We start from the raw sequence: 13,023 nt of genomic DNA, 5'->3' as shown, positions 1-13,023 counted from the left end.
TTTATTATATAAGGAAGGATGTGATAAAGATACAGAAGAGCAGCCAGATGAAAGGTATGTAGGGTGAGGTCTGGAAGGGTTTTGAGTGCAGCAGCTTCTGTCCCCATGGGGTTGGGGACCTCCTGGTTCATGAATGTGTTCACCAACCCAGAAGCTCCCCAAACCTCATAGAACTGGGATTTTTGTGGAGGCTTCATCATGTAAGCACGGTCGCTCATTAACTCCATTTACAGCCCCTCTCCTTCCTCTGGAGAATGGGGGGTAGAGCTAAAATTCCAAGCCTCGAATCATGGCTCGGTCTTTCTGGTAACCAGCCTCCATCCAGCAGTCCATTAAGAGTCACCTCATTAGGGCTTCCCTGGTGGCGCAGTGGTTGGGAGTCCGCCTGCCGATGTGGGGGATATGGGTTCGTGCCCCGGTCCGGGAGGATCCCACGTGCCGCGGAGCGGCTGGGCCCGTGAGCCATGGCCGCTGAGCCTGTGCATCCAGAGCCTGTGCTCCTTAACGGGAGGGGCCGCGGCGGTGAGAGGCCCACGCACTGCAAAAAAAAAAAAAGAGTCACCTCATTAGATGGGACTTCCCTGACGGTCCAGTAGTTAGGACTCTGAGCTTCCACTGCAGGGTGCTTGGGTTCAATCCCTGGTCGGGGAACTAGGATCCCACATGCTTCGAGGCATGGCACACACACACACAAAAGTCACCTCATTAGAACACGAGACAATCCTATCACCCCGGAAATTCCAAGGGATTTAGGAGTTCTGTGTCGGGAACCAGGGGCAGAGACCAACATATATATTTCTTATTATGTCATAAGTAGAAATCCAGGGCCGCTGCTTCTCCAAAACGCCTTTCCCAATCAGAGACCTGGTATGTGACTGTGTTATCTTCCTGAGGCTACTAGAACAACTTACCACAAGCTTGGTGGCTTAAAACAACAGAAATGTATTCTCTCACCGTTCTGGAAACTAGAACTCTGAAAGGAAGGTGTCAGTAGCGCTGTGCTCCCTCCAGAAGCTCTAGGGAAGAGTTTGTTCCTTGCCTCTTCCAGCTTCTGGGGACTGTTGGCAGTCCTCGGCTTGTGGCCACATCACTCCAATCTCTGCCTCCATGGTCACATAGCCTTCTCCTCTGTGTACCTCTTCTATGGACACTTGTCAATGGATTTAGGGCCCAGATCATCCAGAATGATCTCAGGACCACTAACTTGAATACTGCAAAGATTCTTTTCCCAAATAAGGTCATATTCACAGTTTTGGGGGGTTAGGATGTGGACATATCTTTTTTTTTGAGGGGTAACCACTCCATGCATTACAGTGACCTTCTCTTTTTCTTTTTTTTTTAAGAGTCCTTTATTTATTTATTTATTTATTTATTTATTTATTTATTTATTTATTTATTTATTTACACTGAGCAGCTTGTGGGATCTTAGTTCCCCAACCAGGGATTGAACCCAGGCCCTTGGCAGTGGAAGCATGGAGTCCTAACCACTGGACCACCATGAAGTCCCTACAGTGACTTTTTTTTCTTTTTTTTTTTTTTTTGTGGTACACGGGCCTCTCACTGTTGTAGCCTCTCCCGTCATGGAGCACAGGCTCCGTACGCGCAGGCTCAGCGGCCATGGCTCACGGGCCCAGCCACTCTGCGGCATGTGGGATCTTCCCGGACCGGGGCACGAACCCATGTCCCCTGCATGGGCAGGTGGACTCTCAACCACTGCGCCACCAGGGAAGCCCCCTACAGTGACCTTTTCAACGTCAGTGTTTGAGTCTCAGAGTTCCTTTCTCTACCAAACTATTTCAAAATGCCCTCTCTGGAATCGAGGAGGAACTACTGACTGAATTTACGGTGTAAATGATTTATCACATTTTTTGTTTTGTTTCCTGCTACAGCCCAGGAGAAAGCTAGGGGCCTGAAGGTTAAGGAGAGAGCTGGGGATTGCTTCACAGGGTGATCAGGAGAGAAGTTACCCTGACCTGACACAAGCTGACAAGGAAGTTCCTCACCATTTCAAAATGAGTCTTAAAAATTGCAAACAATGTGTTTTTTTCCTAGGTATAAAGTGTAAGAAAAATTAAAAAGAAAGGGGGGAACTATAAATTCAAAGAGATTTAATAGATATAGGGAGTTACCTGGTGGTCCAGTGGTTAGAATTCCGTGCTTTCACTGCTGTGGTCCCAGGTTTGATACCTGGTCAGGGAACTAAGACCCAGCATGCCGTGCAGCATGGCCAGAAATTTAAAAAACTAGATATATTAACCAATTGTTTGTACTCTCAACTCCAACTGTGAAAAAGTACGAGACATTAGGGGAAATCTGAACAAGGACTGGCTAATTAAGGATAATAAGGAATTGTTGCTAATTATCGTAGGTGTGATAACGGGGTATTTTGGTTATGTTTAAAGAAAGAGTCCTTATCTTTTGGAAATAAATACTGAAATATGTGTAGATGAAATTACATGGTATTTGGGATGTGATTCAAAGGAGTCCAACAGGAGAGGGGAAGATAAATAGAAAAACAGAGGTTATGAATTTTTGATTGTTGTGGCTGGATTATGGGAACAGGGATATTCATGTCCTATTCCCCCTGTTTGTATATATTTTCCATTATAAAAAGTTAAATAAAGTTGAAAGCAACTTAAATCTTTATTTAAGTGGGGAATGAGATAAATCATGGTGTCTCCATTCAATAAAATTCTGTGTACTTATTAAAAAGAATAGTAGCATTCACTTGTACAACACTACCTTTGGATCAGGCCCCCCCAAAACACAAAAAATGCACTGGAGTTTGTGTTGAATAATCCCATTTTTGGAAGCTAAAAAAATAAGGTATACGCTGTTGTGCGTCGCTGGGTAGAAATGTAAAATGGCTCAGCCACTGTGGAAAACAGTTTGGCAGTTCCTCAAAAAGTTAAACATAGAATTGCCATATGAACCAGCAATTCCACTCCCAGGTATATACCCAAAAGAATTGAAAATAGGACTCAAACAAATACTTGTACACAAATGCTCAGAGCAGCACTAGTCACAATAACTAAAAGGTGGTATGATTGTTTATTTTATGTGTCATCATGGCTGGGCCATGGTGCCCAGATATATGTGGTCAAACATTATGCTGGATGTTTTTCTGAAGGTGTCTATTGGAAGAGATTAACATTTTTTTTAACATCTTTATTGGAGTATAATTGCTTTACAACGGTGTGTTAGTTTTCTATAACAAAGTGAATCAGCTATACATATACATATATCCCCATATCTCCTCCCTCTTGCGTCTCCCTCCCACCCTCCCTATCACACCCCTCTAGGTGGTCACAAAGCACTGAGCTGATCTCCCTGTGCTATGCAGCTGCTTCCCACTAGCTAGCTATTTTACATTGAGATTAATATTTAAATTGGTGGACTTTGAGTAAAGCAGAGTGCCCTCTATAATGTGGGTGGGCCTCTTCCAGTAAGCTGAAGACTTTACTAGAATGAAGACTGACCTCCCCCAAGCAAGAAGGAATTATGCCTGCAGATGACCTTTGGACCTGACCTCAACATTGGTTCTTCCCTAGGTCTCCAGCCTGCCAGCCTACCCTGCCGACTTACCAGTCTTCATGGTTGCATAAGCCAATTCCTTAAAATAAATCTCTCTCTGTATATATATACATCCTATTGGCTCTGTTTCTCTGAAGAACCCTGAATAATACAGGTAGAAACAATTCAAATGTTCATCAACACATGAACAGATAAACAAATTGTGGTATCAACACACAGTGAAGTATTATTATTCCATCATAAAAAGGAATGAAGTTCTGATTCATGTTACAGAGTCCATGAACCTCAAAAACATTCTAAGTGGAAGAAGCCAGACATAAGATGTAACGTATTATTCCATTTATATGAAACATTCAGAATATATAAATCATAGAGACAGAAAGTGGATTAGTATTTTCCAAAGACTGGAGATAGGGGAGAATAGGCAATGACTGCTTAATGGGTACAGGGTTTGTTTTGGGGGTGAAAAAATATTGGAACTAGATAGAAGTGGTGTTTGCACAACAATGTATTATGCCACTGAATTGTACTTTTTTTTTTTTTTGGCCACGTTGTGTGGCATGGGGGATCTTAGTTCCCTGACCAGGGATCGAACCTGTGCCCCTTGCAGTGGAAGTGTGGAGTCTTCACCACTGGACCGCCATGGAATCCCTGAATTGTACACTTTATATGGTTATTTTATGTGAACTGCAACTCAGTAAAAAACATGTATATGCATTTTAGAAATCTGGAAGATAAGAATATGTGCTCTGGAGTTAGGCTGCCTGGGTTTAAAGTTAATTCTTTCACTTACTGGCTGCAAGATCTTTAGGCAAGCTACTTCCCTCTTTAAGTTTCAAATTCCTCACGTGTCAACTGGAAATGATATTACCCATGTTATTCTAATATGAAGGCAAAATTGTAATAGGGAAGAACTTCTGCATTCTATTACAAGTTAATCACTAAAGGGATTTTGCCTATAAGTTTAAATTATGCATAATGGTCCATCTCTGGGAACGCTGCCTCCTATGTAATGAGTGTTAAGCTAAAATACATCAGTTTAAGATGTAGAGAACAAACGTATGGACGCCAAGGGGGGAAATTGGCGGGGGGTGGGTGGGTGGGTGGGGTGGTGGTGGTGGTGGTGGGATGAACTGGGAGATTGGGATTGACATATATCCATTAATATGTATAAAATGGTTAACTAATAAGAATAAAATAAAATAAAATAAAATACATTGGTTTAGCTCACAGGAAACCTCCTGACCAGGCTCACCTATGAATGGCTGCAGGAAGAAAGAAATTAACACATCCCCTCCTAAGTCTGACCAGAACCAGGACTTTACCCCCTCCACTTTTAGTATAAAAGAAGCATGAATTCTAACTCAGGGAAGATGGTTCTTTGGGACTTTAGTCCACCATCTTCTCGGTCTGCTGGCTTTCCAAATAGAGTCGCTATTCCCTGCCCCAACAATTCGTCTCTCAATTTATTGGCCTGTTGTGCAGTGAGCAGTACAAGCTTGAACTGAGTAACAAAAATGAGTTAATCTATGTAAAGTGCTTAGAGCAGTATACAACATAGAGTAAATGCTATATATGTTTTAGTTAATATTCCTATTAATATCATTATATGTACCAAACTGTTAATAGCACTCCGGAGAGGGGGAAATTTTGGTTTTTTACTGTACACACTATGAATGTTTTGTAATATTTTTGTAATAAAAGAGAGGTATACTTAAATGTATTGTAATGTAACTCTCAGAATGTCAGGGGGCTGGGACTTCCCTGGTGGCACAATGGTTAAGACTCCAAGTTCCCAATGCAGGGGGCCCGGGTTCGATCCCTGGTCAGGGAACTAGATCCTACATGCATGCCGCAACTAAGGAGCCCGCCTGCTGCAAATAAGGCCTGGTGCAACCAAATAAATAAATATTTAAAAAAAAAAGAATGTCAGAGGGCTTTGCGCCCCTTATACAAGGGCTAAACAAAGACGGGTTTCACTGTAAACCTGATCAAGTTCCTGCCCCATCATGATAAAATTGTATCATCTTTGTAAATTAATCCTCCTCTCTATTGAATATTTATGGGCCTCTTGTGGCAGAACTTGTGTCCTTTGTTAGTCCTGTGTTGCAGGAAGGACGGGAAGGGCAAATGACCTTATGAAACATCAAGCTTTTTGGAGAAGCAGAACAGGTTGCTTTTCATTAACCTCTGTCATGTCTGCTCCTTCCCTATCATCTCAGTCCCCCCCATCCTTCTTCCTTTGAGCAGGGCTTCTGGGATCAAGAGCTTGGATGATGGGGTAGTTCTATGCTGTTTGGGTCTTCCCAGCATCTACATGCCCTCCTTTTGGCATTGGCACCCAGATTGGCACTCAAGGGACTGATGACTCCATTTGGGTTGCTCTAACAAAATACCATGGACTGGGTGGCTTATAAACAACAGGTTATTTCTGTGATTATATCTCATAGTTCTGGAGGCTGGGACATCCAAGACCAAGGTGCCGGCAGAATCACTAGTGAGTGGCCACTTCCTGTTGTCTGTTCTCTGCGTCCTCACATGGCGGGAGGGAAGGGAGCTCTCTGGAGCCTCTTTTGTTTTATTTTATCTGAGGCATCAGTGGCTTAATGGATGGGGGAGCTTACATGTCTGAAGCGAGTTCCTGGAGCGATGCCCCACCACGTGCAGCGCATGGCAGGCAGGACTTGGTGGCAGTCTTCACTCTCAAGGGGAAGGGAAGATGACAAATTATAGGGGAACTGACGTCAGGTGGGCTCATTTGCTACCAGGGAAACCAGTAGAGGGGTACGTCCTTCACTGTCCCTTTAATAAGCTATCACTATCTGGGACCTGGGGCAAGTATATAGGAAGGTCAGTCATGTGAGTAGGGTGTAGGTGCAGCAGGCCCTTGTCGGGGTCTCTTTTATAAGGACACTAATCCCATCATGAGGACACCACCGTCATGACCTAATCAGCTTCCAAGGGCCCCGCCTCTTAATACTATCATACTGGGAGTTAGGATTTCAACATACAATTTTGCGGGGGGACACAAACATTTGATCTATGGCAGACACCAACCTGAGTTGTTTGCTAGAACCACTGGAAAAGATAGCCTTTCTTCTGGGATTGCTAAACTAGTAGTAAATTTGGGGAAGTATTTGGAGAGTATGACCAAAGCGTAGGGGAGAAGACAAAACATGAAAAGAGATAGTTTCTTTTCTAAAAACTTTTTTTTTTTTTTTTGGCCCCACTGCACAGCATGTGGGGTCATAGTCTCCCAACCAGGGTTTGAACCTATGCCCCCTGAATTGGAAGTGCAGAGTCCTAATCACTGGACCGCCAGGGAAGTCCCCTAAAAAACCTTTAAATTTGAAATAATATCAAACTTACAGAAAAGCTACGAGAATAGTACAAAGTAACTCTCCGACCTGTACCCAGAATTATCAAGCATAAGCACTTTTCACTTTTGCTTTATAATTTTCTGAGAGAAGTAGATTAAAAAAAATTATATTGAAATATAGTTGATTTACAATGTCATGTTAATTTCTGCTGTACAGCAAATTGACTCAGTTATACATACATATATTCTTTTTCATATTCTTTTCCATTCTGGTTTATCACAGGATATTGAGTATTGTTCCCTGTGCTATAGAGTAGGACCTTGTTGTTTATCCATCCTATATATGCTAGTTTGCATCTGCTAATCCCAGGCTCCCAATCCTTTGAGAGAGGTAGATTCTTTTTTTTTTCTTTTAATAAATTTATTTATTTATTTATTTATTTATGGCTGTGTTGGGTCTTTGTTGCTGCATGCAGACTTTTCTCTAGTTGTGGTGAAAGGGGGCTACTCTTCGTTGCGGTGTGCAGGCTTCTCATTGCGGTGGCTTCTCTTGTTGCGGAGCACGGGCTCTAGGCGCGCAGGCTTCAGTAGTTGTGGCACGTGGGCTCAGTAGTTGTGGCTCGCGGGCTCTAGAGCACAGGCTTCAGTAGTTGTGGCATGTGGGCTCAGTAGTTGTGGCTCGCGGGCTCTAGAGCACAAGCTCAATAGTTGTGGTGCATGGGCTTAGCTGCTCCGCAGCATGTGGGATCTTCTCGGGCCAGGGCTCAAACCCGTGTCCCCTGCATTGACAGGCGGATTCTTAACCACTGCGCCACCAGGGAAGCCCCTGAGAGAGGTAGATTCTTGAGTATGTTATTTTATCTCTAGAATCAGCTATTCCTGAAACTGGAATCCAATCCTGGATTCTTAAAATTTTTTCATTAAAAAAAAATTTTTTTTTCTCTAGCTCTCTGTCTCTCTGCACTGGGAGCAGCTCTCCTGCCACAGCTCTTTATCCCCTGAAAATGTATATTTGCACGTTTGTCTCCACCTCCTTCTAGATCAGGAGAACCTCTAAGCTACTGAGCCCATCGCTGTCTGCAGTGGTGCTGAAATGAACAGAGACGCTGACAGATGAGAGCCTCAGCAGCTTGGCAGCCCCATGTCCCCTGAATTCGCTTACTCTTAGCAGCAGCTTCCAAAACAGTGCCCCCCAGCTTTTTTTTTAACTTTTTATTTTATGTTGGAGCATATTTGATTAACAATGTTGTGTTAGTTTCAGGTGTATGGCAAAGTGATTCCGATATATATATATATATATATATTTTTTTTTTTTGCAAAGATGGTACAAGAATCCCCATTTACTCTTTTATTTATTTATTTGTTTGTTTGTTTGTTTTGGTACGCGGGCCTCTCACTGTTGTGGCCTCTCCCGTTGCGGAGCACAGGCTCCGGACGCGCAGGCTCAGCGGCCATGGCTCACGGGCCCAGCTGCTCCGCAGCATGTGGGATCTTCCTGGACTGGGGCACGAACCCGTGTCCCCTGCATCGGCAGGCGGACTCGCAACCACTGCGCCACCAGGGAAGCCCTACTCTTTTATTTATTTTGATTTTTGCCCGCACAGCATGGCATGTGGGATCTCAGTTCCCTGACCAGAAATTGAACCTGTGCCCCCTGCAGTGGAAGCGCAGAATCTTAACCACTGGACCACCAGGGAAGTCCCCGATTCAGTTATACACATACATTTCAGTGCCATTTCAAGGGACATCAACACAGCAGCCAAGTTCATTGGACCTGAGGCTGCCACAGTAGGTGGCTGGCTCTGGGGCTGGAATCAGGACTGTGTTTGGGAGCCTCATCATTGGTTATGCCAGGAACTGTTCTCTGAAGCAACAGCTCTTCTCCTACGCCATTCTGGCCTTTGCCCTCTCAGAGGCGGTGGGGACCTTCTGCCTGATGGTGGCCTTTCTCACCCTCTTCACCTTGTAAAGGAGCTGTCTCCGCCTCTTATAGTTCTTTCTCCTGTGTTTCTCTGCCCTGTATGTTCCTTTTCCTATACCTCCCCAGGCAGCCTAGGGAAACTGGTTGGCTCAGGGTTTGACAAATAGAGAAAACAGAGAAAAGACAAATAAATACTGTATTAATTTAAAGATATGTTTTTTTCTAAACCAGTTCAAACATCAAAGATCCAAGCGAAAGGTACCATCTTGCCCTTGAGAAAATAATTCTCAAAGGCTATCCATCCTTCAAGAGAGAAAGGTGACAAATACAAACTCTCTTTTCAGAAAAGAATAAATGTTTTCAATTTAGACCAGAGCTAACAGATGAAAAATGTATTAGTTTTGAAGATAGTTCATGTAGCTTGGGAATAAACTGAGCCCAGTTCACTTGTCAGTTCTCATCCATGTGTGTCTCGATCCACTGGTATGTTGAAATCAGTTTTTATTTCTTATTTATTTACTTTTTTTGGCCACACCACACGACTTGTGGGATCTTAGTTCCCCGACCAGGGATTGAACCCGTGCCCCCTGCAGTGAAAGCGAGGAGTCCCACCAGGGAATTCCCTGAATTCAGTTTCATGTATGGCATGTGTCTGGTAATTTATTGCTAATATGGAAGTATTAGAGTTTAAAATTTTATTTACTTAAGCAGATGAGACAGATTGAAGGTTAGCCCTATGTTTCTCTTTGGACTGGGCCTTGTTCTAAGGACTCCAAAATGCCTTCTTGAGGGGGAAGGAAAGGAATCAAACAACAACCCATTTAATCTGCCATAGTCCATGGCCATCTACCTTATGTGTGTATTGTAATTAGTTGTGAAAATCACAAATTATTATAATGATTTACATCCTTGCAGTCATTTGGAGATGTCATCAAAATGTAGATTTGTTTATGAGATTGTGCTCTGCAAGGGCATAAAATCCATTGGGTATATATCACAGTGGGGGGAAAATGTTAGGAAACATTGGGTAGAATAGGTCTACCCCTGTAGACCCGTGTCCCCTCCATTGGCAGGCGGATTCTTAACCACTGCGCCAGCAGGGAAGCCCCTCCCTTATAGTTTCTTTGTATTTTGTTGCTGGAGGAGAGGTGTGTCCAGGTGCAAGCATTGCAGCACTGCAGCAAAGAGTCCCGGGTCCCAGGCCTGTCTCAGAAATACCTGGCTTCCTGATAGTATCATTTAGGAATGCATTCTGTAGTATTGATATAATAGAAAACCCTAGTGTATTAGTTTAAACAGTCTGGGGGTGGGGGGGGCGGGGGTATGGGTGGGGAGTGTTTGTCTTTCACAGTAGGAAGCTCTGGAAGGAGGATAGTCAAGAGCTGATATGGTCAGTCAACAATGCTATCCAGAACACAGGCTATTTATGTTTCTAGTCCAAGGTTCTTAGCATATGCACCTGCATTCTCAGGCTTGCAAGATGGTTGTAATCCATCCTCATGGTTGCAAGATGGCTTATGTTCATGTTTCACTTGGAAAGAAGACAGAAAAGTCAAGGGTTTTTTTGTTTTGTTTTTAAATGAGGCCTTGCCTTTTTATTTGAGAAGTATTAAGTGATTTTTTTTTTTTTTAAATAGGGAATTCCCTGGCAGTCCAGCGGTCAGGACTTGCACTTTCACTGGGGGCCTGGGTACAATCCCTGGTTGGGGAGCTAAGATCCTGTAAGCTGCGTGGCGTGGAAAAAAAAAAAAAAAGCATGACTCTAATCCAATTATAAATAAACGTGTCAAAGGTTTTATTTCACTTCTTAATTAATAAGGGAATTAGTAGATGTGAAAACCAATTCAAAGAATTTTAAAAAACATACACACATAGGCAATCATGTACACATACATAAGCAATCAGAAATGTTGAAATGGGGACTTCCCTGGTGGTGCAGTGGTTAAGAATCCACCTGCCAATGCAGGGGACACGGGTTCAAGCCCTGGTCTGGGAGATTCCACATGTCGTGGAGCAACCAAGCCTGTGTGCCCCAACTATTGAGCCTGCACTCTAGAGCCCACAAGCCACAACTACTGAAGCCTGCGTGCCTAGAGCCCGTGCTCTGCAACAAGGGAAGCCACCACAATGAGAAGCCTGCGCATCGCAACGAAGACCCAACGCAGCCATAAATAAATAAATATATATTTTTTTTAAAAGAAGAAAGGAAATGCTGAAATGAATTTACAAGTAGATGGAAAACTAGTCAACAGAGAAATAATCAATTACAGCTCCACCAGACACAAGTCATTTGCATCTCTATGGACAAGAGCAAACTGCATTACTATCAGTTTTCTACAACTTACAAAATTGTAAAATAGCTCAAAGACAATGAAAGTTAACACTAAACAGAATGATAAATGGGACACCCAGTATTCTTTTTTGTCCATTTACAAATCTTTCACAATGTTTCCCAAGAGAAGGGATGCCCTATCTCAGCATCCACCTACATCTCATTGACCAGAACTGCATCACATAGCCTCCTTCACTGCATGCGAGGCTGGGAAATCAAGTGTCTTTAGCTGGACACACTGCTATCTCAAGCAAAACAGGATTCTGTTAGTAAGGAAGTCTGCTTCACCTATACACCCACTTGATGTGTCAAGGGCACTAGTTTTTTTTGGCTGCATTGGGTCTTTGTTGCTGCACGCAGGCTTTCTCTAGTTACGGCGAGCGGGGGCTACTCTTTGTTGCAGTGCGCAGGCTTCTCATTGCGGTGGCTTCTCTTGTCGCAGAGCACAGGCTTAGAGCCTGCGCACGGGCTTCAGTAGTTGTGGCGCGCGGGCTCTAGAGCACAGGCTCAGTAGTTGTGGCACACTGGCTTAGTTGCTCTGCGGCATGTGGGAACTTCCCAGACCAGGGCTCGAACCTGTGTCCCCTGCATTGGCAGGCGGATTCTTAACCACTGCGCCACCAGGGAAGTCCCTAGGGCAGTAGATTTTAGGATAATTTTTAGCACGTGTTGGTTTTGATACTTCAGCATCGTTCCCTCTTCTGGTTATAGTGCCTCAAATTTCCTTTGGGATGTCTCCACTCTCCAAACCCAGCTCCAAAAATGGACACTTAACTCAGGGCTTGTCTAGTTATGGTGATTGATTTAGGAATGGACACGACTGGAAAGAAGCCAATCAGATTCAACTTTTGGACTTTCATTGGAACAAAACTGTAACTTACTCTAGAAAAATAGTAATGCTTAAGCCTGAAAGATATTTAGTCAATTTCCTGACAGTCCTTGGTCCTCAACTGGATTCCTGTATTCTTTGCAATAATTCCACTGCCTCTCGGGGTCTGTGGCTTCCTGATGAGAAACCACTGTTATGTTTCTTTTTTTGTTTTTTTTTTTAGGAGTTCTTTTTTTTTTTTTTAATTTTTAAAATTTTTTGTTGTGCCAGGTCTTCGTTTCTCTGCGAGGGCTTTCTCTAGTTGTAGCAAGCAGGGGCCACTCTTCATCGCGGTGCGCGGGCCTCTCACTATCGCGGCCTCTCCTGTTGCGGAGCACAGGCTCCAGACGCGCAGGCTCAGTAGTTGTGGCTCACGGGCCTAGTTGCTCTGTGGCATGTGGGATCCTCCCAGACCAGGGCTCGAACCCGTGTCCGCTGCATTGGCAGGCAGATTCTCAACCGCTGCACCACCAGGGAAGCCCCCTGGCAGGAGTTCTTTAGACCCAACCAAGTTGTCAATTACTTGCCGCGCAGTCTTAATTTGGATGTTTGGTGGTCGTCTGGGTGGACCTTCTCAAGTCCAAAGAGATAGAGCAACAGGAGAATGAGAAAGACTGAGGGGGGAAAGCCTTGGCCTCAATGCGCTTCTTCACGGCCAGAGAACTGGTCTCTGCCAGATCCTGCAGGCGACGTCAGCTGCCACTTAACGGGCTACTTGAATCTACATGGCTCAGGATAAGTCCCAGCCACCCTTCAGAGGGGAGCCATAGCCCAATAGGCGGATTGAGATTATGGCCTTTGAGGCCCCGCATTGGGTGGCAGAAAAGTTGTTGCAGGAAAGAGAGTGGGGTGCGAGAGGATGGTCACATCCCAAGTCATGTCTGAGTCCCTGGGATGGCTGCCAAGTGTGGGTTCTTGGCTTTGTTCAGGCAAGAATTCAAGAGCAAGACATAGTAAAGTGAAAGAAGGTTTATTCAGGGAGATACACACTCCATAGACAGAGTGTGGGCCATCTTGGAAGGCAAGAGGCCATGTTTCTTTATTTAATG

The 13,023-nt window shown here is 44.1% G+C and overlaps 1 pseudogene across 1 annotated transcript; it reads left to right on the top strand.

Moving 5' to 3' along the window:
• Window positions 1–7,966: 7,966 nt before the first annotated feature.
• On the top strand, window positions 7,967–8,822 carry LOC308627142 (annotated as a pseudogene). The gene is made up of 2 exons: window positions 7,967–8,038; window positions 8,583–8,822. The product of its transcript is annotated as an uncharacterized misc_RNA (transcript).
• Window positions 8,823–13,023: the final 4,201 nt, after the last annotated feature.

Source organism: Mesoplodon bidens (assembly GCF_964165515.1).
Source record: "Mesoplodon bidens genome assembly, chromosome: 13".
Lineage (NCBI taxonomy): Eukaryota > Metazoa > Chordata > Mammalia > Artiodactyla > Ziphiidae > Mesoplodon > Mesoplodon bidens.
This window is presented reverse-complemented; position numbering and strand designations above follow the sequence as displayed.